This window comes from Macaca fascicularis, chromosome 18, assembly GCF_037993035.2.
Source record: "Macaca fascicularis isolate 582-1 chromosome 18, T2T-MFA8v1.1".
Classification (NCBI taxonomy): Eukaryota; Metazoa; Chordata; class Mammalia; order Primates; family Cercopithecidae; genus Macaca; species Macaca fascicularis.
This window is the reverse complement of record NC_088392.1, coordinates 69,418,795-69,446,759: the sequence shown is the minus strand read 5'-3', so window position 1 is coordinate 69,446,759 and position 27,965 is coordinate 69,418,795. Positions and strand designations below refer to the sequence as shown.

At 40.9% G+C, this 27,965-nt stretch overlaps 1 protein-coding gene and 1 pseudogene across 11 annotated transcripts in view; both read left to right on the top strand.

The window, feature by feature from the left end:
* Nucleotides 1–27,965, top strand: part of YES1 (YES proto-oncogene 1, Src family tyrosine kinase) — an 89,588-nt gene that overhangs the window by 14,298 nt on the left and 47,325 nt on the right. For 3 of the 11 annotated variants that reach the window (XM_065534053.2, XM_065534052.2, XM_065534049.2), the window contains exon 2: nucleotides 22,740–22,853. The exons of 6 other annotated variants lie outside the window; for them this stretch is intronic. The gene's annotated coding sequence lies outside the window, so the exon portion shown is untranslated. Of the gene's footprint in view, nucleotides 1–21,912; nucleotides 22,033–22,739; nucleotides 22,854–27,965 lie in introns of all 11 variants that reach the window. 2 more of the 11 variants (XM_065534054.2, XM_065534050.2) reach the window with 1 other exon arrangement.
* LOC123570133 (U1 spliceosomal RNA) lies at nucleotides 1,967–2,113 on the top strand (annotated as a pseudogene).

Below are 27,965 nucleotides of genomic sequence, written 5' to 3'. Positions count from 1 at the left end.
TGGGATTACAGGTGTATGCCACCATGTTCAGCTAATTTTTGTATTTGTATCTGTATTTTTTATTTTTATTTTTTTTATTTTTATTTATTTATTTATTTATTTTTTGAGACGGAGTCCCGCTCTGTCGCCCAGGCTGGAGTGCAGTGGCGCAATCTCGGCTCACTGCAAGCTCCGCCTCCCGGGTTCACGCCGTTCTCCTGCCTCAGCCTCCCGAGTAGCTGGGACTACAGGCGCCCACAACCCCGCCCGGCTAATTTTTTGTATTTTTAGTAGAGACGGGGTTTCACCGTGGTCTCGATCTCCTGACCTTGTGATCCGCCCGCCTCGGCCTCCCAAAGTGCTGGGATTACAGGCGTGAGCCACCGCGCCCGGCTATTTTTTATTTTTAAATTAATTTTTTTTTTGAAATGGGGTCTCACTCTATTGCCCAGGCTGGAGTGCAGTGGCACGATCTCAGCTCACTGTTACCTCCACCTCCCAGGTTCAAGCGATTCTCCTGCCTCAGCCTCCTGAGTCCCTCAGATTACAAGTGTGCACCACCTTGCCTGGCTACTTTTTGTATTTTTAGTAGAGATGGGTTTCACCATGTTGGTCAGGCTAGTCTCAAACTCCTGACCTCAAGTGATCCACCCGCCTCAGCCTCCCAGAGTGCTGGGATTACAGGCGTGAGCCACCATGCCCAGCGTCGCAATTATACTTCCTAAAAACTCTGGCACACATCCGTTCCTCTTACTTTAATTGATATAAGCAAGTCATATGGATTTATCTGAGTGTAAGGAGAGCTGGAAAAAATAGTTCCTAGCAGGTCAGCCACCTCCCAGTGAGGACTGCATACCGTAGAAGGGGAGAATGAATTTTGGGAGAACAGGTAGTTATCTCTGTCACAGAAGGGGATAAAAGTACAGTAGTTACACAAGTTAGACATCTGTATGGAAAATACTATTTGGTTGTACAGATGTGGTTAGAATATTTGAAAGGTATGGGCATCGATGGTATCTTAATTCAGGTTACAGTATTGGTATAAAGCAAACTGGTTAGTCCAACAGCTTCTGGAAATGTGTTTCTTAAAGCAGAGCATCTGACTAATTTAATTTTATATTTGAAGTGGTAAGCTGTTAAGATATTTGCTATTTTGAACTTAATTAGGATCAATAGAAAAAAAAAAGCTAGTGATATGTAAATTCTAGAAAGAACCTTTGCAGATAGAAGCCGTGTCATCTTGGGTTTATATTAAAAGTAGCAGGAAAGAGAGTTCTGGATTTTAAGATGTGTGCACTAGACTTTAGGAAACATTGGAAAACCAGTAAGAGTGAGGCTTAAAATTCTAACAGTGTACCCCCTGAAGGAGTGAAAAGTCTTAAAATGCCCCACACTTCTTATATGAAAGGTTAGGAAGCACACTGGTGGAGGGAGGGGGTCAGAGTAGAACAAGTATTATATGTTCATTTATATAGCACTTCTAGTGATTGAGAAAAGATACTAATTAGCCATATCAAAGAATTCTATGGGGGTAGCAGGTAGAAATTAGGGTGGAGCTAAAGTGGCTCCCCTGCGCATCTTCTCACCATCTCCCCTTTTCCCCCACCCCATCGCATCATCACTCCAACTGGGTCTTAGTTTTTGTTTTGTTTTGTTTTTGTTTAAATGCATAGACTGTAAGTCAGAAGGAGAAACTCATGACAAATGTCAAGTAGAAGAGAGGGTTGTGAACCTCTTAGGATGTTGTCAGATGATGAATAGGATTCTTACAATGACTGATGTTTCAAAAAAGGGAAAACAATATTGATGATTCTTAGAGATAAATTTATAGCAAGAGTAAGAAGTCATGAATCTACAGTTCAGGAAACTTGAAATAATAGGTGACACAGAACACATAGTGTATCTCCTTTTTATCTTCTCATTTTTGTAACAAGAAGTTGCTCTTTAAATTAGAAAAACTAGAACAAACAAAAAGAAAATAGACAGTACACTTATCTGGCAGGATAGATACCATGATCATGAAGGTGGTTCCCAGAGTGAGGCTCATCCATTGCACTCTGGTTGTGCTGACCCCTGTGATTTCCTCAAATGCAGAATTTGTAGCAGTGAGGGACTGTGTTTGTGCTTTTCCCCTGTCATTTTTTTGTCATAAGAGATCATAGTGTGAAGTTTATAATATTAAAAACAAATAAATAATAAGAAAATAGTAAGGTGCATGTAGCTTTACATGATTTCATGTCTCTAGGTCTAGAAGAATTCCAAGGTTCTGAAAGATATTTCTGATACTTCCTGGGCCCTACCAATAAGAGAGAAATCATGGAGACAGGTAGATATCTTAGAAAAATGATTAGATGTTGCCTTAAAGATGAATGTTAATAAATGCAGACACTGAAAGTTGCCTTTGATTCCTGACAGAGTTTTTAAAAGGTTTGTTAAACAGATGTTTGTTATCATTTTGAAGCAATTTGAAGATTATAAAGAAGTAATTTTTAACAGTTGTTGAGAAGTGCTTTATTGAACTGCCTTGCCTCTGGAGTTTGAGTAAATGCTGCATATAGGTCATTGTCAGTGGTACTTTCTTGTGTTGGTGAGTGGTCAGACCTCATAAGCTTAGTTTCTTTCCTTCTAACAGTAAGGTTCAGTGATTGCTTTTCTACCTGTGTTTTGTTTTTGTTTTTCCTCTTTCCATAATGAAGTGTTCTAATGGCATGATAGGTGTTGCTTTTTCTTTTGATGATAAACAGAGCCACGGATGTTAGCAGGTTTAAAGCTCTTTCTATATTTTCTCAGTTTTTTTAGGGCGATTAATAGAACATCATTTTATTTTTGTTAGTTATATATATGAATAAAGATATCTTAAAATTATTTTAATTTGCTTTTTCAATTGAAGGCTACTATGCATCTCTCCTTGTGGTGAACTGCTTGCTCATAACCTTTGCCAGTTTTACTCTTGGCTTGTCTTTTTCTTATAAATTTTTAGGGACTCTTCAATATATTATAGATATTCTTTGTCTTTATGTTGCAAAGACTTTTCCATGTCTGTGCATAATGTTCCTTCTATACCTTTTGGATTTTGTGTTTCAAGAATTTTTTCTCCACTTGAAGATGATGTTAAAAATTCTACCTACAGGTTTGTGTTTTGTTTTGTCTTGCAAGTCATTTAGCTCTTTACTCTGGATTTTATGTGTGTTGTGAGGTAATTTTTTCTTTCCTCAGATGATATACTTCACTACTGCTAGTTATTAAATCTGTCTTCACACTGGTTCAAAATGCCACCTTTTAGCATTTACAAATTCTTTTTACTCTTGGGCCTGTTTCTGGGCTCTTTTTGAGGGATTTAATTGTTCGTTTATTTTTTGAGACGGAGTCTTGCTGTCACCCAGGCTGGAGTGCAGTGGTGCCTTCTCTGCTCACTGCAACCTCCACCTCCCGGTTCAAGTGCTTCTCCTGCCTCAGCCTCCTGAGTAGCTGAGACTACAGACGCCTGCCACCACACCTGGCTAGTTTTTGTGTTTTTAGTAGAGACGAGTTTCACTTTGTTTGCCAGGCTGGTCTTGAGCTCCTGACCTTGTGATCTGCCCACCTTGGTCTCCCAAAGTGCTGGGATTACCAGCGTGAGCCTCTGCACCCGGCCTAATTGTTTATTTCTATGCCAATACCACATATCTTGATGCTGCTGATTATAACCATGATAACAGCAACTAATGTGTATTGATAATTGACTGTGTGACAGTGCCTGTGATAAATAACATATTTATTAACTCATTTCTCACAGAGCCATCAAGAGTTAAGTATTCTTGACATCTTTAGTTTCATAGATAAATAGACTTCAAGAGGTTAAATTTACTCAAATTACAAGCTAGGACTATAACCTAACTTTGTAACTCCAGAGCCTAGACTCTTTTTTTTTTTTTTTTTTGAGATGGAGTCTCACTCTGTCACCCAGGCTAAAGTGCAGTGGGGCAATCTTGGCTCTGCAGGCTCCACCTCCCTGGTTCACACCATTCTCCTGCCTCAGCCTCCCCCGAGTAGCTGGGACTACAGGCACCCACCACCACACCCGGCTAAGTTTTTGTAGTTTTAGTAGAGATGGAGTTTCACCGTGTTGGTCTCTTCACCAGGATGGTCTCCATCTCCTGACCTCGTGATCTGCCTGCCTCAGCCTCCCAAAGTGCTGGGATTTAGGCGTGAGCCATGGCGCCCAGCCCAGAGCCTATACTCTTAACCATGAGGTTGTGATTCCTAGAAGGACAAATTTCCTGTTTTCCTTTTCAAAACTTTCTCAGCTATTCATATGCATTTACTTTTTCATATGAACTTCCTTGTGATTTTGATTTAATGTTACTTAGATTTATATAGGAAGGATGGGCATCTTTATAATGTACCTTCTGAAAATAAGTGATGTGTTTATTTTTTGAGATTGTCTTTTATATCCCAGTTTTATTTTCTTACATAGACTCTGAACTTTTGTTGTACTTACTCATTGGTCTTATTTGTGTGTGTGTGTGTGTGTGTGTGTGTGTGTGTGTGTGTGTGTATGCGTTTTAATTTTAAGTTCTGGGATACATGTGCTGAACGTGCAGGTTTGTTACATGGGTATACATGTACCATGGTGGTTTGCTGCACCTGTCAACCCATCATCTAGGTTTTAAGCCCCGCATGCATTAGGTATTTGTCCCAATGCTCCCCCTCCTCTTTCCCCCACCCCCCAACAGGCCCTAGTGTGTGATATTCCCCTCCCTGTGTCCATGTGTTCTCGTTGTTCAACTCCCACTTATGAGTGAGAACATAACGGTATTTGGTTTTCTGTTCCTGTGTTAGTTTGCTGAGGATGATGATTTCCAACTTCATCCATGTCCCTGCAGAGGACATGAACTCCTTCTTTTTTTATGGCTACATAGTATTCCATGGTGTATAGGTGCCACATTTTCTTTATCCTGTCTATCATTGATGGGGATTTGGGTTGGTTCCAAGTCTTTGCTGTTGAAAATAGTGCTGCAAGTTTATTTAGAAATAATTTCAAAGTTACAGAAAAGTTGTAAGAGTAGCACAAAGAACTCCTGGATACCCTCCACCCAGATTTACCTGTTGTTAACATTTTGTCACCTTTCCTTTATGGTTCCCTCCTTGGGTATGTGTGTATGTGTGTCCCCGCCACCACCATTTGAAAGTTAATTGCAGCCGGGCGCGGTGGCTCAAGCCTGTAATCCCAGCACTTTGGGAGGCCGAGACGGGTGGATCACGAGGTCAGGAGATCGAGACCATCCTGGCTAATATGGTGAAACCCCGTCTCTACTAAAAAAAATACAAAAAACTAGCCGGGCGAGGTGGCGGGCGCCTGTAGTCCCAGCTACTCGGGAGGCTGAGGCAGGAGAAGGGCATAAACCCGGGAGGCGGAGCTTGCAGTGAGCTGAGATCCGGCCACTGCACTCCAGCCTGGGCGACAAAGCGAGACTCCGTCTCAAAAAAAAAAAAAAAAAAAAAGAAAGTTAATTGCAAACATAATGTCTTAGTACCCTTAAATATTTCGGTATGTATTTCCTAAAACAAGGACATTTTCTTGTACAATTGCAGTACAGTTACTGAATTCAACAAGTTCAACATCAGTATAATACAGTTACCTAATTTCCAGTTGCGAATTCAGTTATGTTCCCCAAAAGGGTGCTAACCCTCAGTACCTGTGAATGTGGCCTTATTTGGAAATAGCATCCTTTGGGAGGCCAAGGCAGGCAGATCACGAGGTCAGTAGATTGAGACCATCCTGGCTAATACGGTGAAACCTCGTCTATACTAAAAATACAAAAATTAGTCAGGTGTGGTGGCACGCGCCTGTAGTTCCAGCAACTTGGGAGGCTGAGGCAGGAGAATCGCTTGAACCCGGGAGGCGAGGTTGCAGTGAGCCAAGATTGCGGCCACTCCACTCCAGCCTGGGTGACAGAGCGAGACTCCATCTCAAAAAACAAAACAAAACAAAAACCTAAAACCCACATGTCAAGACAGACACCCAGAGAGAATGCCTTGTGACAACAGAGGCAGAAATTGGTGGGATGCACCTGTAAGCCGGAAGCACGAAGGATTGCCAGCTACCATCAGAAACTAGGAGGAGGCAAGGAAGAATGATATCCAGAGTTTCAGCGGGAGCATAGCCCTGCTGACACTTTAATTTTGGACATCCTGCCTCCAGAACTATGAGATAATAAATTTGTTGTTTTAAGCCATTTTTTCTACAGCAGCCCTAGGAGGGAACAGTAAAGGAAATGTGGCAAGGAAAGTAATACAATAGTTCATACATTTTTCCATTTGTCCTAATAATATTCTTTAGAACAAAAATCCAATCTAGAAATACATGTTGCATTTAGTTGTCATGTTTCTTTAGTCTCCTTTAATCTGAACATTTCTTCAGTCTTTATCTTTCATGACATTGATTTTTTTGAAAGACTACTGGTTTTGTATAGTGTACATAAATGAGTTTTTGTTTGATGTTTCCTCATGATTTGATTTAGATTATGAATTTGAGGCAGGAGTACCACATAAAGGCTATTATGTTCTTCAGAGTTCAAGACATCAGGAGGCACGCTGTGTTAAGTCTATCCTACTATTGGCAATATTAACTTTGATTACTTAGTTAAGTGATATCTGTCAGGTTTCTTCATAAAATGAGCATTTTTCTCTTTTTAATAAACTATACATAAGGAAATAGTTTTTGCTTCCATTGATGATTCCTTGGCTGAATTAATTATTGCAGTAAGAGTTATAAAATAATACTTTTCTAGCTCTCTTATTCCAAGTTTAGTAGTTGGGATTCTGTAAGAGAGAACCTTCCTGTTCTTATTTATTAGCGTGACTTATGGATTACCCTAGTCAACTAGTTGTAATCTGTTAGTGTCACCTTTTTTTTTTTTTTGGATGCTCAAATTCTATATTTGGTCAGCAAGAGCCTCTTCAAATGAATTCCCGTGTACTTTTGATAGGTCCCTATCATTTATTGAGTACTACTTTGTAACTATTTTTGGTATATTACAAAACTACTTATTTCTCAATATATTTTTGTAGCTGCCCTATAGAAATCTGTGTCTGATAGCTTTTCAGTTAATTCTCTTACTTTTGTTGTATAAGGGATCATGTAGATCAGACACAGTAGCTCACACCTGTAATCCCAGTGCTTTGGGAGACTGAGGCGGGAGGATCACTTGAGCCCAGGAGTTTGAGACCAGTCTGAGCAATTTAGTGAGACCCCATCTCTTCAAAAAATTAAAAAATTAGGTGGGTGTGGCGGCAGATGCCTGTAGCCCTAGCTACTCAGGAGGCTGAGATGGGAGGATTGCTTAAGACCAGGAGTTCAAGGCTGTAGTGAGCTATGATATGCCACTGCACTTTAGCCTGGATGACAGAGTGAAACCTCATTTCAAGTAATAATTATAATGGCCGGGCACGGTGGCTCACGCCTGTAATCCCAGCACTTTGGGAGGCCAAGGCGGGTGGATAATGAGGTCTGGAGTTTGAGACCATCCTGGCCAACATGGTGAAACTCCGTCTCTACTAAAAATACAAAAAATGAGCCGGGTGTGGTGGCAGGTGCCTATAGTCCCAGCTACTCGGGGGGCTGAGGCAGGAGTATCACTTGAACCCGGGCGGCGGAGGTTGAGCCCAGATTGCACCTCTGCATCCAGCCTGGTGACATAGCGAGACTCTGTCTCAAAGAAAAACAAAATTAATAATTATAATGAGCATTAAGACTCTTTCTGGTGTTTGCCATTAAGCTGTGATGCCAGAGTTGACTTGAACGTTAGCTATAGATATATAATATTATGGAAGGATTCCTCTATTTTTAGTTTATGAGAGTTATTAAAAAGTGGGGGTGGGTGTTGATTTAAGCTTTTTTCCCCCTTGGCTTTTATTGAAATAAATAGCTTTTTTTCTTTTTCTTTCTTTTTAAAATTTTTTTTAAAAACAGAGACAAGGTCTCGCTATATTGCCCAGGCTGATCTTGAACTCCTGGCCTCAAGCAATCCTCCCTTCTCAGCCTTCCAAAGTGCTGGGATTACAGATTTGAGCCACTGCACCTGGCGGCTGCGGCTGCTCCTGCTGCTCCTGCTCCTGCTCCTGCTCCTGCTCCTGCTGCTCCTGCTCCTCCTGCTCCTCCTGCTCCTCCTCCTCTTCTTCCTCCTCTTCCTCCTCTTCTTCCTCCTTCTCCTCCCCTACCCTTTTATTTATGTATGTGTATAAAGAGATGGGGTCTCACTGTGTTTCTGAGGCTGGAGTATAGTGCTATTCACAGGTGTGATTATGGCACTCTACAGCCTTGAATTCCTGGCCTCCTGCCTCAGCCTCCAGAGTAGCTGGGGCTACAGATATGTGCAGCTGCACCTGACTTCCTTATTTTTCATTTTATTTTTTTTAACCCAAACCCAAAATGGTCAATATGGCTTCTTTGTTTGTTTGTTTTTCGAGATGAAGTCTCGCTCTGTCATCCAGTCTGGGGTACAGTGGCACAATCTCAGCTCACTGCACCCTCTGCCTCCCAGGTTGAAACAATTCTCCCGCCTCAGCCTCTGGAGTAGCTGGGATTACAGGCACGTGCAACCACACTTGGCTAAACTTCCTTATTTTTTAATTTGGTGAATTAATATTATATAATAGACTAATATTTTATAAAATAAAATAATATTTTATAGACTGTAAATAGTGTCTATTATGTAAGAATAGTATATTCTTACATCCTGAGAATACACTATTTTCTTTTAGTAGAAAAACATATAACGGTGGTTATGAACACTCTCCAGTATAATAGATGAGCACTTGAAATGTGGCCAGTCCAAATTGAGATGTACTGTAAGTGTAAAATACACACCCGATTTCAAGTAGCTGGGCTCACAGGCACGTGCCAACACCCCCAGCTAATTTTTGTATTTTTAGTAGAGTTGGGGTTTCACCATGCTGGCCAGGCGTTCTCAAACTCCTGACCTCAAGTGATCCCCCTGCCTCAGCCTCCCAAAGTGCTGGGATTACAGGCATGAGCCACCATGCCTGGCGCAATACACACCAGATTTTAATATGGAAAAAGAATGTAGAATAATTCAACTATTAAATATTAATTGCATGTTGAGAACATTTTTGATATAGTAGGTTAAATAGATATTAAAATTAATCTTTTTGTTTTACCTTTTTAAATGTGGCTAGTGGAAAATTTAAAATTGCATATGTGGCTTGTATTTGTGGTTCACATTATATTTCTGTTGGATAGTACTCTTCTGGAGCTAAATTGCCTGAGAGCATCTTTGACCTTAGACTAGTTACCTAATCTGTGTGCCTTAGTTTCCTCATGTTTAAGGGGTGAGTAAAAATAGTCCTTAACTAAAAGGGTGGTTGTAAGGATTAAATTTAATGGGTTAGTACATGCAAGCGTACTTAGGATAATATTTAGCACATAGCAGCCACCTAATGTTATCTGTTACTATTCTTAATAAGAATGCAAGCTGCACGATGCCTCGGACCTTGTTTTGTTCACTGTTGCATCTCTACTTTCTAGACTTTCTTTCTTTTTTTTTTTTTCCTTCAAGTTTCACTCTTGTTGGCCAGGCTAGAGTGCAGTGGTGCAATCTTGGCTCACTGCAACCTCCGCCTCCTGGGCTCAGGTGATTCTCCCACCTCAGCCTCCCGAGAAGCTGGGATTACAAACGCGTGTCACCATGCCTGGCTAATTTTTGTATTTTTAATAGAGACGGGGTTTCACCATGTTGGCCAGGCTGGTATCGAACTCTTGACCTCAGATGATCCACCCGCCTTGGCCTTCCAAAATGCTGGGATTATAGACGTGAGCCACTGTGCCCAGCCTAGACTTTCAAAAGATATTTTTTTGAATTAATGAATGAATATGGAGAATTTCTGAGAAACCTAGGTAACAGTTGGGAAGGAGCTCTTTTGATAACCCCAGATGTCTGTTGGAAGGATGCTACAACCAAGAAAGCATCCTGTAATACCCATGAAATACATAATATTTGTGCTTTTCTGGTAGTTTTTTTTTTTTTTTTTTTGAGACGGAGTCTCGCTGTGTCGCCCAGGCTGGAGTGCAGTGGCGCGATCTCGGCTCACTGCAAGCTCCGCCTCCTGGGTTTACGCCATTCTCCTGCCTCAGCCTCCTGAGTAGCTGGGACTACAGGCGCCCGCCACCGCGCCCGGCTAATTTTTTGTATTTTTAGTAGAGACGGGGTTTCACCGTGGTCTCGATCTCCTGACCTTGTGATCCGCCCGCCTCGGCCTCCCAAAGTGCTGGGATTACAGGCGTGAGCCACCGCGCCCGGCCTCTGGTAGTTTTTTAAAACAAGATTTAAACTATTTTAATAGTTATTGCTTTATTTAGGTCTCCTATCTTTTAACTGAGTTATTTTTATTAATTTGTATTTGCCTAGTTAACCATTTTATCTAGTTCTGAAAACTTTATTGGCAGGAGTTATACAAAGTTATCGCTTTCTTTTCAAATCATCTGTGGCTCTAGTACCCTTCTCATACCTAATACTATGTACTCTCCCTTTGTGTTTCTTGTTTATGATGAAATCTAGTGATTTATCTGTTTCATTGATGTTTATTTGTAAATTATACTGTATTTTTTGTTACAGTAAGGTAAATTAAAAGAAAAGGTAATGAATTAGAAACGAGAAACAGAAATCTCAGTATGATTTACAAATAAAAATTCTTTTGGGAGGTTCCCCCCCGCCCCCCACCCCAAGACGGAGTTTTGCTCTTGTTGCCCAGGCTGGAGTTCAATGATCCCATCTTGGCTCATTGCAACCTCCGCTTCCCGGGTTCAAGCAATTCTCCTGCCTCAGCCTCCCAAATAGCTGGAGTTACAGGCACGTGCCACTGCGCCTGGCTAATTTTTGTATTTTTAGTAGAGACAGGATTTCACCACATTGGCCAGGATCGTCTCAAACTCCTGACCTCAGGTGATCCACCCGCCTTGGTCTTCCAAAGTGCTGGGATTACAGGCATGAGCCACTGCACTTGGCTGAGAGTTTCTTTTGTTTATTTTATTTTATTTTTATGAGACGGAGTTTCACTTGTTTCCAGGCTGGAGTGCAATGGCACAATCTCAGCTCACTGCAACTTTCACCTCCCTGGTTCAAGCAGTTCTCTTGCCTCAGCCTCCTAGTAGCTGGGATTTACAATCTTGTGCCACTATGCCCCGCTAATTTTTTGTATTTCATGGAGATGGGGTTCTACCACGTTGGTCAGGCTGGTCTTAAACTTCTGACCTCAGGTGCTCTACCTGCCTCGGCCTCCCAAAGTGCTGGGGTTACAGGCTTGAACCACTGCGCCTGGCCATTTTTTTTAAATTGTAAATTCCCCTAATTTTGTTTCCTCCTAAATTGCTCAATTCATTTGTTTATGTTATTTCCCTTTTAGTAACAGGTATGTAGGGCTCTGAATTTTGCTCTGAATACAACCTTTGCTGTAGTTCATTAATGTAGAAAGTTGTTGGGGTTTTTTGTTTGTTTTGGTGGTTTTTGTTTTTGTTTTGAGACAGAGTCTTGCTCTGTTGCCCAGGCTGAAGTGCACTGGCATAGTCATGATTCATTGCAGCCTTGACCTCCTGAGCTCAAGTGATCCTCCTACCTTTGCCTCTCAAGTAGCTGGGACTACATGCCTATACTACCACACTTGGCTACTTTTTAAATTTTTTGTAGAGACAGGATCTCCCTACATTGCCCAGGCTGATCTTGAACTCCTGGGCTCAAACCATCCTCCCACCTCAGCCTCCCAAAGTGTTGGGATTACATGCATGAATCACCATGCCTCGCAAAGTTGTTCTTTTTGAATTGCGGGGTTTGTTGTCTTTTTGACATAAGTGTGTTCGGTCATGAATATTTTAATATAGTCATCTCAGTTAGGAAAACTTTGAAAAAATACCTTGTATACCATTTCCTTAGGTTTTATATCATATATTCTGTTATCAGTACTCAGTAAATGCTAAACAACAGTGTGGAAAATTGTTTCCAGTCAGAAACAACTAAAGCATGTATAGGTAATTTCATGGAATTTAAAACATCCATTCTCAAAACTAATATTATAAAATGGGGGCCATAATATGATAAATCTTTATATAATTCAGTTCAACAAACTTTTTTACATGCTCTGAGCAAGCAAATACTTCTCATACTGTTTTTGTTTGTTTGAGACAGTCTTTCACTCTGTCACCCAGGCTGGAGTGCAGTGGAGAGATCTTGGTTCAGTGCAACCTCTGCCTCCTGGGTTCTAGCGATTCTCGTGCCTCAGCCTCCCAAGTAGCTGGCACTACAGGCACACACCACCACCTCTGGCTAATTTTTAAAAAAATATTTTTAGTACAGACAGGGTTTCACCAAGTTGGCCAAGCCAGTCTCAAACTCCTGGCCTCAAGTGATCTGTCCACCTTGGCCTCGCAAAGTGCTGGGATTACAGGCGTGAGCCACTGCGCCTAGCCCTAATACTGTTTTAAGAGCACGAAGTAGTATCAGGATTACAAAAATTCTTAACGTTGTTGCATTCTAAAATAGTTTTCTACAGAATATTTGTGCCTTTCTAGATGGAAACTTCCATATCTGTATATGCTAAACTTTGAAAATCAAAAGGTTTTATTTTTTAATAAAACCTAAAAAATTTTAACATGTATACACATCGTTATTATGTACATATTTTAAGCAATGATTTTAGGGTTAAAATAGTGTAGCCAGAGGTAAGTGATATTTCAGAAATACGAAGTTCTGGCTTTAATTTTTAGGTCATCCTAAGGAATGAAAAGCTGAATATAAATGGTCATTTTATAGCCCATACTAAAAGGCTCCCCCATGTAATATAAAAATGGAAAGAATCCAGTTTCAGCTTTCTACTAATTATGCTGCTATAAAGACACATGCACACGTATGTTTATTGCAGCACTATTCACAATAGCAAAGACTTGGAATCAACCCAAATGTCCATCAGTAACAGATTGGATTAAGAAAATGTGGCACATATACACCATGGAATACTATGCAGCCATCAAAAAGGATGAGTTTGAGTCCTTTGTAGGGACTTGGATGCAGCTGGAATCCATCATTCTTAGCAAACTATCACAAGAACAGAAAACCAAACACCGCATGTTCTCACTCATAGGTGGGAACTGAACAATGAGATCACTCGGACTCAGGAAGGGGAACATCACACACCGGGGCCTATCATGGGGAGGGGGGAGGGGGGAGGGATTGCATTGGGAGTTATACCTGATGTAAATGACGAGTTGATGGGTGCAGCACAGCAACATGGCACAAGTATACATATGTAACAAACCTGCACGTTATGCACATGTACCCTACAACTTAAAGTATAATAATAATAAATAAATTTTTTAAAAAAATGGAAAGAAAGGAAACATCAAGTTTTTTGAGTCGAAAACTTTGTATCTCTTTTTAATATACCACCTTTATTGAACTAGAATAAAACCATTCATGCTATTTCTTATTAATTTTTTTTTTTTTTTTGAGACGGAGTCTTGCTCTGTCGCCGAGACTGGAGTGCAGTGGCCGGATCTCGGCTCACTGCAAGCTCCGCCTCCCGGGTTTACGCCATTCTCCTGCCTCAGCCTCCCGAGTAGCTGGGACTACAGGCACCCGCCACCTCGCCCGGCTATTTTTTTGTATTTTTTACTAGAGACGGGGTTTCACTGGGTAAGCCAGGATGGTCTCGATCTCCTGACCTCGTGATCCGCCCGTCTCGGCCTCCCGAAGTGCTGGGATTACAGGCTTGAGCCACCGCGCCCGGCCCTTATTAATTTTTTTACTTCATTATTTTACTCCAAAAAGCCAAAGGAGGCAAGTTCATATGGTTGGGAGATTCAACATGTAAATGCATGTGAAGAGTCAAAATATAAATATGAGGAATGTCTGGAAACAGTCAGTGTGCATCCTGCCTTTCTCATGTACCTGCTGTTTTCTTGTCACCCAGCGTTGATGCCTTACCTGGACATTTCGAGGCTAGGACAGTTGTTGAACTCCAAAGCATTAGTAAGTCTTCACAGCTTAAAAGGAGATGCACATAACTAGTAAATTAATTTGATATATGTTGATCTATGGATTAATATCAGTCTTTTTTTATCCCCGCTCTCTTCATTAAAAAATAGATTCAAACATTAATTTTTGATCAGTATTTATCATTTGGGTCAGATTCTAAATGTTGGTGGGGAAAAGATTGATAATTCAACGGAATTTTTTTTTTTTTTTTTTTTTGAGACAGAGTCTCACTGTGTTGCCCAGGCTGAAGTGCAGTGGCGCGATTTCGGCTCACTGCAGCCTCCGCCTCCCAGGTTAAAGTGATTCTTCTGCCTCAGCCTCCGGAGTAGCTGGAATTACAGGCAGGCACCACCACGCCCAGCTAATCTTTGTGTTTTTAGTAGAGATGGGGTTTTTCCATGTTGGCCAGGGTGGTCTCAAACTCCTGACCTTCAGTGATCCACCTGGCTTGGCCTCCCAAAGTGCTGGGATTACAGGTGTGAGCCACCGCACCAAGCCCAACAAAATTTTTTAAAAGACAGTATGTATCAGCTGGGCGCGGTGGCACATGCCTGTAATCCCAGCACTTTGGGAGGCCAAGGTGGGAGGATCACCTGAGGTCAGGAGTTCGAGACCAGCCTGATCGATATGGTGAAACCCCATCTCTACTAAAAATACAAAAATTAGCCGGGCTTGGTGGTGGGCGCCTGTAGTCCCAGCTACTCTGGAGGCTGAGGCAGGAGAATCGCTTGAACCCTGGAGGTGGAGGTTGCGGTGAGCCGAGATTGTGCCACTGCACTCCTTCAGCCTGGGCAACGGAGCGAGACTGTCTCAAAAAAAAAAAAAAAAAAAAAAAAAAAAAATTATGTTTTTAAAGAAACATAATTTTGGCCATCTTTTCTATCAATATGTTCATATACAGTCAGTTCTCATTATTTATGCTGGTTGTGTTCTATAAGATTATCATGAACACTAACTTATCAAAGACTGAACCATTCCTCCTAGAGGGAATCAGGGTTAGGCTCCTATGAGCTTTTTTAAAGAAATCATACAACCTTGTTATATGTGTGTTTTTGTTCAGAGATGCCTTATATATATTAAATTGTAAATGGATGAAGTCCTTCAGAACATGCAGGTATATTTGACTTTATGGTAGACATATGGTCCTTGGAGCTTGACCGTATAAAAACTTGATGTGCAGCAAATCCTGTTTTCCCATACATTCTTATTCAAGTGGCTCTTAGTTTCCTGTTTCCAAGTGGAAACAATAGCAGTTGCTAAATAATGCAGAAATTGGTATTATCAATTTTTATTGCCACCCTGAACTGATATGGTATTAATTTTAGTAAGCAGGTGAATTCATAAATATGGAATTGAAAATAATGAGGAGCAACTCTGTGTGTGTGTGTGTGTGTGGATTTATTAAAGATGATGTTTATAGTAATGAATGTTGCAAAGTGGCTTCTAGGCTAACCACAACAATGGACAAAGATTCTATTTTAGGTTTCCTTAGCTTTCTTGCCAGGATCCCTCAAACTTGACACTCTTATGTCAAGCTCCCCTTCCTCCTACTCTAGGGAGGGGAAAAAAGGGAAAAAGTCTCCATGTTTGATATTGTGACAAAGAAGGAAGTCACCCCCCCCATCTCCACCCCACCTTCTATCTTTGAGTTCTGGTGATTTGAGTAATTTCTATGTGGAGACCAGCTTCCTGTCAAATTCTCATTTAGAGGTTATTTGAAGAGCAATTGCATCTTAAGGTTTCTTAGTTTATTTTGTGTTGCTACAACAATACCACAGATTTGGTAATTTATAAAGAAGAGAAACTTACTTCTCACAGTTCTGGAGGCTGGGAGGTCCAATTCCAAAGAGCTGACATCTGGCAAGGGCCTTCTTCTTGCTGCGTTATCCCATGGTGGAAGGTGAGAGGCTGAGAGAGGATTAGAGTGAGGGAGAGAGAGAAACTCACTTAAAAAAGACAGAGTCACTCTTTTGCCCAGGCTGGAGTGCAGTGGCACCATCCTGGCTCACTGCAGCCTTGAACTCTTGGCCTCACGCGTTCCTCCCTACTTCAGCCTCCCAAGTAGCTGGGACTACAGGTGCTCACCAGTGCCTGGCTTTTTTTTTTTCCTTTTCCTTTTGTAGAGACAAAGTCTCACTGGGCTTAGGCTGGTCTCGACGAACTTGCTTTTATAACAAACCCACTCCCATGATAGTGACATTAACCCATTCAGAGGGCACAGTCCTCATAACCTATTTACATCTTAAAGATCCCACCTCTCAACATTGTTGCATCGTGGATTAAGCTTCCAGCACGTGAACTTTGGGGGATATTCAAACCGTAGCGTAGAGTATCATCTGAACAGGCTGGATATAATGCCAACCACAGCCCTACCACCAGGATTCAGACCTTTTAGAGTGCTTCTCTCTCCTTCCAGCTACTTAGAACAAGCCCAGCTTTACTTGTTCCTCTTTCTGCCCCTAACACTCAGTGTTATACTTTAGAAGCTTGGTGAGGGCAGGGGAAGATGGTGTCTCTTATTGGCTTGTTTCCTTTTAAGACTTATTTAGATGGATGAGTTAACTCCATTGACTCAGTCACTTGGTTTTTAATAATTTCCACCAGCGTCCAACATTTTGGCTTTCCTGGGCCGCATTGGAAGAAGAATTGTCTTGGGCCACACATAAAATACAATAATACTAACGATAGCTGATGAGGTTAAAAAAAAAAAAAAGGCCGGGCGCGGTGGCTCAAGCCTGTAATCCCAGCACTTTGGGAGGCCGAGACGGGTGGATCACGAGGTCAGGAGATCGAGACCATCCTGGCTAACACAATGAAACCCCGTCTCCACTAAAAAAAAAAAATACAAAAAAATTAGCCGGGCATGGTGGCGGCGCCTGTAGTCCCAGCTACTCGGGAGGCTGAGGCAGGAGAATGGCGGGAACCCGGGAGGCGGAGCTTGCAGTGAGCCGAGATCGCGCCACTGCACTCCAGCCTGGGCGACAGAGCGAGACTCCGCCTCAAAAAAAAAAAAAAAAAAAAGGTCTGTGCATAACTTTTGTGATATTTGCCACCACAGATAAGCAAAGTAGTCCTCACATTCAAAGGGTTGGACACCCGTGATCCTCCTAGTTTAAGTTATATTGCTTAGTATGGAAGCATACTGACTCTCTGAACCCTAATGGATGAGCATGATTTTTGTAGTATACTGATTATAAACGTGGGTACTGTGGTAGGCAGTATCTTGGCTCCCAGAGATGTCCATGCTCTGTGAATTCTCAGAACCTTTGAATATGTTAGGTTACATGGTAAAGAGGAGTTACAGTTGCAGGTAGAGTTAAAATTCCTGATCAACTGATTTTAAAATAGGGAGTTTATCCTGGCTTATCCAGGTAGGCACAATAGAGAGTAACAGTGGTTTTTAGGAGTGGAAGAGAAAAGCAGGAAAGTCAAAGAAATGTAACAACAAAGCAGAGTCAGAAAGAGACAACATTCCAGGGCTTAAAGGTGGAAGGAGTCTGTGAGCCAAGGAATGTGGACAGCCCCCACAAGCTAGAAGGGGCAAGAACTGATTTTCTCTGAATCTCCAGAAGGAAATGCAGCCCTGCTGACACCTTGATTTTAGCCCAGTGACACCGGTGCCAGACTTCTGAACTGTAAGACAAATACGTTTGTATTGTTTTAAGCCACTACATTTGTGGTAATTTGTTGTAGCAGCAATAATTAATGGACACTGGGCCGAAATGTTCTGAGTTCATTCTCAGCTTCTGGCTCTGTCACTTAGTAGTTTTGTGACATAGAACCAAAACCTATTTAACCTCTCCGGCCTCAGTTTCCTCTTCTGTAAAACAGGGATAATAACACATATCTTCAATGGTTATTGCCTGGATTAAATCAGTGCATCCAATGTACACACTTACATACATCTTTATTATTTATATTTTAATATGAGCATATAGAAAACTTGTAATGAAAACAAAATAATTCAATTATTCATCTTAATTTTTCTTAAAACATAAGAATAAGTTAGACATTTTATTTAGTAATTGTCCCATGGACATTTAAAATTACAAGAAAAGTTGGGCCGTATATATGACAACATGTGTCTTAAAATGAATATTTTTTTGCCAGTATGAAATTTGAGAAAATTCCATCAGTATTATGCCTGTTTTGTTTAATATAAGGAAAAGGATTTTTCTAATTATTCCCAAAAGAAAAAAGCTTTTAGTGTTCATTGTATGTTACAAATATTAATAACATGAAAAATTAATGAACTGGATGTGGTGGTTCATGCCTGTAATCTCAGCACATTGGGAAGCCGAGGTGAGTGGATCACCTGATGTCAGGCATACAAGACCAGCCTGGCCAACATGGTGAAACCCATTTCTACTAAAAATACAAAAATTAGCTGGCCATGGTGGCAGGCGCCTGTAATCCCAGCTACTTGGGTGGCTGAAGCAGGAGAATTGCTTGAACCTGGGATGCAAGGTTGCAGTGAGCTGAGTTCGCACCATTGCACTCCAGCCTGGGGAGCAAGAGTGAAACTCTGTCTCAAAAAAAGAAAGAAAGAAAGAAAGAAAGAAAAATTGATGATATATGTAGAAGCTTAGAAAAATCTGTTGTGGGTAGGGAATGGGAAACAAATATGCTACGAGCTTACAGACTTCTACCTTTTTTTCTCCTGGTTTTTCCAGTTCAACTCAATTGAGCTTTCAGATTCAATTTTGTTATAACATTGCATTCGTATTAATTTCTTGAGAGCTGTGATTATTTTGTGTGTGTGTGTTTCCCTACTTTACTAAGAAGAGTTTTCTGTTCAGTTTGGAACAAGGTTTCGGAAAGACATTTAGGGTGTACTAGTTTCAATTTTTAAATGTATATTTGAGATATTTTCTCAACTTTCTCTTTGGGTCTTTAGCTAAAATATGCGGTATAATGTTTTATTTATTTATTTATTTATTTTTAAGAGATGGGGTCTAGCTCTTTTGCCCTGGCAGACTCAAATTCCTGGGCTCAAGTGATCCTCTGCCTTGGCTTCCTGAGTACCTGGGACTTACAGACATGTGCCACCAAACCTAGTGACTATATAATTTTTAAAAGTATTATTAGAATATCTTTACATACTTTTCTTTAAAAAAAAAAAAGTTAACCTTTGTAGTCTGTTTTGCAGCATTAGCTATTGAGATCAGAAATTCAGAAAGTTAGCTGAACGTGATGGCTCATGCCTGTAATCCCAGCTCTTTGGGAGGCCAAGACAGGTGCATCACTTGAGGTCAGGAGTTCAAGACCAGCCTGGCTAACATGACGAAACCCTGTCTCTACTAAAAATACAAAAATTAGCCTGGCATGGTGGTGCACGCCAGTAATCCTAGTTACTCCGGAGCCTGAGGCACAAGAATCACTGGAACCTGGGAGGCGGAGGTTGCAGTGAGCCAATATCGTGCCGCTGCACTCCAACCTGAGTGACAGAACAAGACTCTGTCTCAAACTTCAGAAAGTTAAAATTAAAAAGAAAAAATAATCCTTTTTACATATTTTATATTGATGTCACACATTTCCCATTCATATAAGATTTAAAATCATAGATGTGTTAACTTTAAACTTGTGACTAATTAATAATATATTTTTATTATAGCTAATTCACTTAAGTAAAACAATTCTCTTGAAATGTTAATAGCTTTTACTGAGTAGATGGAGTAGTGAGCCCTAAGTGTTTTGATTGCCCAGACTCTCTCATTTTCTGGGACCTTTCCCATCATCTCATGGTTCAGGTGGGATCTGCCATGTTCCATTGGTGATCCTGCCTCTTGGGTAGTGAGGGCTGACCCAGAGGGAGGCAGCTGATCAAAGCTGGGCCAGGGTCCTTTAGGAATTTGGAATTGATATTTATGGTTCCTCAGCCTAGCTGTAAAATGAAAATCATAACTCTGGGACTATTGCCAGCCATGTTTTACCTTATGAAGAGCTGAAAAGGCCGTTGTGCCACAGGAGAGAAGAATGAAGCACATGAGCATAGTAGTGAAGATGAAAGAGGGAAAGAGACTAAGATAAAACACATGGAGTGGGTGACGGAGAGATGGGAGTGGGGTGGAGAGGGACCAGGTAGTTGGGGAGGGGAGAGGAAATGGGGAAGCAAGGGAAGTGATGGAAAGACCAGGAGAAACAGAGAAGAAACAAACTAAATTTCCACAACGTGGGTTGCTGGTTCTAGTTTCTCTTATGACCCTGAATTCCATGAGGCACTCCTATAACTTATTTTTTTTAAATCCCCTTTTTGCTTAAGCTACCTCTAGTCAGATTCTGTCCTTGAAGCCGTAAGTTTTAACCAAGGCAAACACTGCTGTCATTCAGATATGTGCTATGATTGCTTTGCATATGATATCAGTTAATTCTTACAACCTTGCAAGATAGGTATTATTCCTCCAAAAAAAAAAAAAAAAAAAAAGAAATTCAGGCTTAGAAAAGATAAAGTAATTTGATCAAGGAAGGATCACCGTAGCTAGTAAGTGACAGAACCAGAATTGAAATGTATGTCTAACTCCAAAGTCAGTTTGTATTCATGATCTGTAAAAATATTTATTGAGCATCAGCTATGGATCAACACTAGGCTAAGCTACAAGAGAGAAAATTTCATTGTCTCAAAGTTTGCAGTTCAGAGGAGGGTAAACAGGCAGTGACAATTCAGTGTCATAAATGGTGTGGGGACAGGAATAAAATATACTATGCGAGCACATGGGAGATCAAGGAAGATTCCTTGAACGTTTAAGCTAAGACCTGAATGTTGAATAGTCACAAGCCAAGCATAAGGAAAGAGGGAGGTTGTGCCAAACATTTATGAAAATAGTATGGTACATTTGAGGATCTAAAAGAAATTCGAGAGCCAGTAGAGGTAAGTTAAGCAAATCATACAAGGCCCTCTGTTTTGTTTTTTTTTTTTTTGAGATGGAGTTTCACTCTTGTCCCCCAGGCTGCAGTGCAATGGCGCAATCTCGACTCACTGCAACCTCCGTCTCCCAGGTTCAAGCAATTCTCCTCCCTCAGCCTCCTGAGTAGCTGGGATTATAGGTGCCTGCCGCCATGCCCGGTTAATTGTTTGTATTTTTAGTAGAGACGGGGTTTCACTGTGTTAGTCAGGCTGATCTCAAACTCCTGACCTCAGGTGATCCACCCACCTTGGGCCCCAAAGTGCTGGGATTAAAGGTGTGAGCCACCGTGCCTGTCCAAGGTCTTCTGTTTTACGTTAAGGAGTTTTGACTTTATATTGGGAAAAAAAGGGGACTGGACCATCAAAGGCTCATAATTAGACTTTGTTTTCTAGAGAACACAAACATTTTTCACATTACAGCCAGGAAGGATTGGAGACCTAACACTGTAGAAGGATGGAAGTCAGTTGAGGAGGCTTTTGCAGTAATCCAGTCAAGGGAAGTAGTAATTAGTTGGGGAAGAAATGGAAGTATTCCAGAGATTACAGAGCAGTATGGTCAGATCCTGGTGACCAGTTGGCCATATGGGGCACAGGAAGATGTCTTAGTCCATTTTCAGAATACTTGAAACTGGCTAATTTATAAAGGAAAGGAATTTATTTCTTACAGATCTGGAGGCAGAGAAGTCCAAGGTCAAGGGGTGGCATCTGGGAATGGCTTTCTTGCTGATAGGACTCTTGCCTACAGAATCCTTAGGTGATGCAGGGTATCAGGTGGTGAGGGGGCTGAATGTGCTGTTGTGCTAAGCTCAGATCTCTCTTCCTCTTACAAAGCCATCAGTTGTACTCCCATGATGACCCATGAATCTGTTTATCCTTTATTAATCCATACATTGATTAATTTATTAATAAGGGCAGAGCCCTCATTATCCAATCATCGCTTAAAGGCCCCCTTTTCAATACTGCCACACTGGAGATTAAGTTTGTGTTTTTGTTTTTGTTTTGGAGACAAAGTCTCATTTTGTCGCCCAAGCTGGAGTGCAGATTGCAGTGGCATGATCTTGGCTAACTGTGACTCCCACCACCCTGGTTCAAGCGATTCTCCTGCCTCAGCCTCCCAAGTAGCAGGTGTGTGCCTCAACGTCTGGCTAATTTTTGCATTTTTAGTAGAGACGAGCTTTCATCATGTTGGCCAGGCTGGTTTCAAACTCCTGACCTCAGGTAATCTACCGTCCTCAGCCTCCCAAAGTGCTGGGATTACAGGCGTGGGCCACCGCACCCAGCCTCTTTGGTCTCTCTTAAAGAGATTTAAGAAAAAAAAAAAAAAAGACTACATACATTGTTACAGAAACAAGTGAATGGTATTTTTACAGTTTAAAACCCCAATTAAAGAAGAGTACATGCAAGTACCTGAGGAGCATTTAATTGACATAAGGACTTGAAAGTGGTATCTAATTATTTACTGTAATTTGCTGGTCAAAAATCTTGACAAAAGACTGAAAGTAAGGTGTGAAAATCTAAGAGAATAAAGATTCTTGAGACAGGTGTATGGTCAGCTTATTTTTTGAGTTGACTGGATTTGTAGAGGGAATGATGCATAATAGTACTTGACAGGTGCCTTTCTACCAACAAAATGTCTTTAATAATTGCCTGAGGTGGCTGAAGGTAATTAACTGTTACCTGGGATCTTCATAATTCAGATCTGTTCTATGTTGAATTTAATACATTTTTTTTAAAAATCTCGAGGCTTTAATTTGTTAGTTATTTTTGTTACTGTAATCTATAACAAACAAAAATTATCCTCTACATTTCTTTTTTTTTTTTTTTTGAGACAGGGTCTCTGTCGCCCAGGCTGGAGTGCAGTGGTGCGATCGTAGCTAACTGCAGCCTTGACCTCCCAGGCTCGAGCTGTCCTCCCACCTCAGCCTTCTGAGTAGCCGGGACTACAGGTGTGTACCATGATGCCCGGCAAATTTTAAAATTTTCTTGTCGGGGATGGGAGTCTCCTTTTGTTGCCCAGGCTGGTCCTGAACTCCTGGACTCAAGTGATTCTCCCACCTCAGCCTCCCAAACTGCTGGGATCAGCCACTGCACCCAACCATACAATTCTTTACATATTTTTTACATCAGACTCTTCTCATGGCTGATCCTATATCAGACTTCATTAAAGAAACCATGAGGTTCCAGGAATTTAGGAGTTGGGTTACTTTTCTTTAAAGTCAATTGTTTGTATATCTAAAGGGCAGAAAAAGAAAAAGATGGTAAAAAATTGGTACCATTACCGACCCCTGCAAGATCAGTTTTCCATTGCTAACATTTCTTGTCTCCTTTGACTCTTGGAAAATGAAGTTCTTTGTTTGCTTTTACAAGACAAAGTGCACGCCCTTTAGTAATCTGCTGCTTCCTTCTCTGCCTATGTTTTCTCTTTTGTGGTCCTGCCTGTCCTTTGTGCTTTATGCTTAAGAGAGGGGATTTAAAAATGAAAGAAAAATCATAGACTAGATTATGGCCTGTAGAACACCGTGACCTATGGAAATTGTTCATGTTTTATGAAGTTAAGTCTCTAAATTTATTTTTCTAGGATTTCTTAAAGATTTAAAACTTGTATGTAAATTCGAGCCATCTGGGCAAAATGCCAGACTAGGGCTATTCCGCCCAAACTAGATAGAGCATGTAGTGTCACAATTAGTTAGCTTATTAGAGTTAGTTTATAGAAATAATGTACATTTAATTTTTTAAGAGGCTCAGAAATGTGGTAAATCATTTGAGAATTTTTAGTCACTGTTACTAATAATAAGGCAACATTGTCATGCTGACAGGCAGGGTGCTGTTTCCAAAGTTAGTAGATTTTTGCCATAGGTTGAGGAGTGGGTTTGGCTGTAAATAATGTTACCATGCTTGTTACATTTTCTAAAGGGCTAATATTTAATAACTTACCAATGAACAAAGAATGTTATACACAAGGCTTCCCTAAAGGATGTATGGATTGTAGAAATAATGCAGTATAGAAGTCAGAAGACCTGGTTCCCTAGTTTTGCCTACTTTTAGCCCCCTGTCCTTGAGCAAGGCATGTAATAACCTCCCTCCATTTCAGTTTCTTCAAATGTAAAATGTAGAGATTATGCCTGCTTGTCGTGGTAACATATTGGGATTATTTTGGGATCAAATTAAATAATAACAACTTTGAAGACATAAACCACTGTCAAAGTGTAAAATTTTATTAAAGCAAAGTAATAGTGTAACACTGTACAACATAATGTGTGTGTACAACATAATGTGTTAACTGTTAATGATTGAACCAGATACATTATAAACTTATTTCAAATTTGTTATAGCTTTACTAAACATGCTGCTATAAGTACGTTCTGATATAGGTAATTCTTTATTTTATTTTATTTTATTTTTTTTTTTGAGCCAGAGTGTCGCTCTGTTGTCCAGGCTGGAGTGTAATGGCGTGACCTCAGCTCGTTGCAACCTCCGCCTCTTGGGTTAGAGCGATGCTCCTGCCTCAGCCTCTCCAGTAGCTGGGATTACAGGCACACACCACCATGCCTGGCTAATTTTTGTATTTTTAGTAGAGACAGGGTTTCACCATGTTGGCCAGGCTTATGTTGAACTCCTGACCTCAAGTGATCCGCCCGCCTCAGCCTCCCAAAGTGTTGGGATTACAGGCATGAGCCAAGGTGCCCAGCCTGATACAGGTAATTCTGATAGATGACCACCTAACATAAAGTTGAAAATTTTTCATATGACTTATGGAGTTGATAAGTTATGAAATAGTTGGAAAACCTACAAGTATTTCTAGAATTTTTGTTAGGCTTGGCTTTTTGGAGGAGGGAGGAATATAAATGTCAGGCAGGTTGTTGGATAGAATTAATCAGAATCAAGTTACAATACGGTGATTTATTTTTTCAACAAAATTAAATGAATGTCCTTATGTACATATATAAAGCAATTAGTGCTAAATAGAAGGAAATATAAGATCCTTGAGTCATAGGCTCTGTTCCCTGTTGTTGTTTTGACCTCCTTCCCTTCTTATTCTTCACCAGCACCAGACTACTTAAGACTTAAAACCCCACTTTGTTCCCTCTTGTTTACGAGCTTTTGCACATCCTGCTGCCTCTGCTTCAAAGATATTTTCTAGAGCAAAAGAACGAAAATAAATTAATAATTGCCTCCTGATTTTTGTGGTTAGTGCCCAGTTGACCTTTTTGTTTTTCATAACCACAAATACGTGTTTTGGAAGATAGGGAAAGCATATTAGAAAAGTAAGTTGGGGAAGTTAACCTGGAATGCTTGGTTAAGGGTTGAGGTTTTATTTTGTAGGTTGTAGGAAGCCATTGACAGATGTATCCAAGAGAGTGTTACAGACAGAGTTCTACTTTATAAAGATTGTTGGGCAGTCAACATTTTGGAACCTCCTTGGGTTGGATTGGAGGTTAGGAATCACCATATATTGTCAGATCGTGAGGCAGAATTGTAGAAACAGTTATGATTAGGATCTGAAAACAAACAGTCAAACATTCATTCATGTACAAAATATTAATGCTTTTTATGTTTCAGGCTGTCTTCTAGGTTCTGGGGATGCAGGAGTAAAATACTAAATCCTACTCCTCCAATATACAGAAAATTAAAGAATGCTTTACAAGTCAATAAGAAAAGAACAGACAACCCTATAGAACAGTGGATAAATGTCTTGAACAGACCTTTCATAAAAGATAATGGCCGGTAAACATGTGTAAAGGTGCCATTTCATTAGTAATTATGAACATAAAATTAAAATCACAATGAGAGACTCCTACACACCCACCAGAACAGATACATTTTAAAAGATTGGCCAGGCATGGTGGCATGAGCCTGTAACCCGAGCTACATGGGAGGCTGAGGCACGAGAATCACTTGAACCCCAAAGACAGAGGTTGCAGTGAGCCAACATTGCATCACTGCACTCCAGCGTGGGCGACAGAGGGAGACTCCCATCTCAAAAAAAAAGGATCAAATATAGCAAGTATTGATGATGTAAAGCAATGGTAACTCTCATGCTCGCTAGTGAGAGTATAAACTGCTATAGCTACTCTAGAAAACTGTTTAGCAGTGCAAACACTTTGACCCAGCAATCTATTGCAAGGTTATGTCCAGTGGAATATGCATACATGTATACCAAGGAGGGCCCAGGAATGTTCATTGCTGTCATTATTATAATAGCAAAAAAAAAAAACTGGAAACAATTCATATCCCTTACCTATGGTATATTCATATAAAGGAATGCTACACAGCAGTGAAAACAGAGTACAGCTATTCCTGATAATACAGATGAGTCTCACAAGCATCGTTAAGTGAAAGAGGTCAAACACAAAATAAGGCATTATATATGATTCCATTTTATTTTTATTTATTTGAGGCAAGGTCTCACTCTGTCACCCAGGCTGGAGTACAGTGGCACAATCACGGCTCATTATAGCCTCCATCTCCCAGGCTCAAGCGATCCTCCAACCTCAGCCTCCCAAGTGTCTGGGACTACAGGTGTATGCCACCATGCTCAGCTAATTTTTTTACTTTTTGTAGAGATGAGGTCTCATGTTGCTCAGGCTGGTCTCAAACTCCTGGGCTCACGCAGTCCTCCTGCTTTGGCTTTCCAAAGTGTTGGTATTATAAGCGTGAGCCACTATGCCCAGCCATGATTCCCAAAGTGTTGGTATTACAAGCATGAGCCACTATGCCCGGGCATGATTCCATTTATAAGAAGCCTTACAAGCAGGCAAAACTTAAACTGTAATGTTAGAAGTCAAGATAGTGGTTAAGAGGAACTGTGCAGGGTTAATAGCTTGAGATAGGGCTTCTTGGGTGCTGACAGGGCATCTTGGTCTGGGTGGTGAGTACATTGGTGTTGAGTTTATGTAATTCATTCACCTGTACATTTATGTGTATTTTTCTTTGTGCTATATTTCAATAATTTTTTTTTAATTTGCCCATCTTTACATGCTGTGGAAGAGAGCCATCGTTATCAAAATGATCGCTGTTGTAGTGAACATTCGTGCTTCAAATACCTGGCACTGTGTTAGGTGTTAATGTGTGTGTGTGTGTGTACACTCATATATATATATATACTCCTGTGTATATATACACATACTCATTTAATCTTCACAACTCTATGAGGTTTACTTTTATTATTTGCATTTTACAGATAAGGAAACTGGGACACAGAAAGGTTGAGTAACTTGCTGAAGCTCACCCAGCTAGTAAGTGATGGACTCAGACTTTGCACCTAGACATTCTGTCTCTGACGTCTGTGCTCTTTTTTTTTCTTTTTTTGAGACGGAGTCTCGCTCTGTCGCCCAGGCTGGAGTGCAGTGGCACGATCTCGGCTCACTGCAAGCTCCGCCTCCCGGGATCACGCCATTCTCCTGCCTCAGCCTCCCGAGTAGCTGGGACTACAGGCGCCCACAACCGCGCCCGGCTAATTTTTTGTATTTTTAGTAGAGACGGACCGTGGTCTCGATCTCCTGACCTTGTGATCCGCCCGCCTCGGCCTCCCAAAGTGCTGGGATTACAGGCGTGAGCCACCGCGCCCGGCCTGACGTCTGTGCTCTTAACTGCTCTGCCATACATACAATAAGCTGGGAGTATGCTTGGTCTGTTTGAAGGAGAGCAAGAAGGCCAGTGTAGCAGAAGTGTGAGGCAAGTTGGGGCAAAGTAGTAGGAGTTGAAGACTACATAGTAGGTTATTGGAACTTGAAGGCCATGGTAGGAACTTTGGCTTTTATTCTAAGTGCAGCTGGAAGTATTTGGGTGGATTATGGCAGAGGAGTGATGTTAAATGATTTATTTTTTAATCATTTATATTTTAAAAGGAAATCTGTGAGACAAGCCTGTAAATGGTGCAGTGGCAGGAACTGGGAGACCAGTTAGGCTATTAGAATAATTCAATATTGTTGAATTAGTCAAAGATGATGTGACTTAGACCAGGGTGGCAGTGGGAGGTGGAGAGAAGTTTTCAGATACTGAATATATTTTGAGAATAGGGCCAGGAGAGTTATTGAGGAATTTAAGGGTGTGAAATA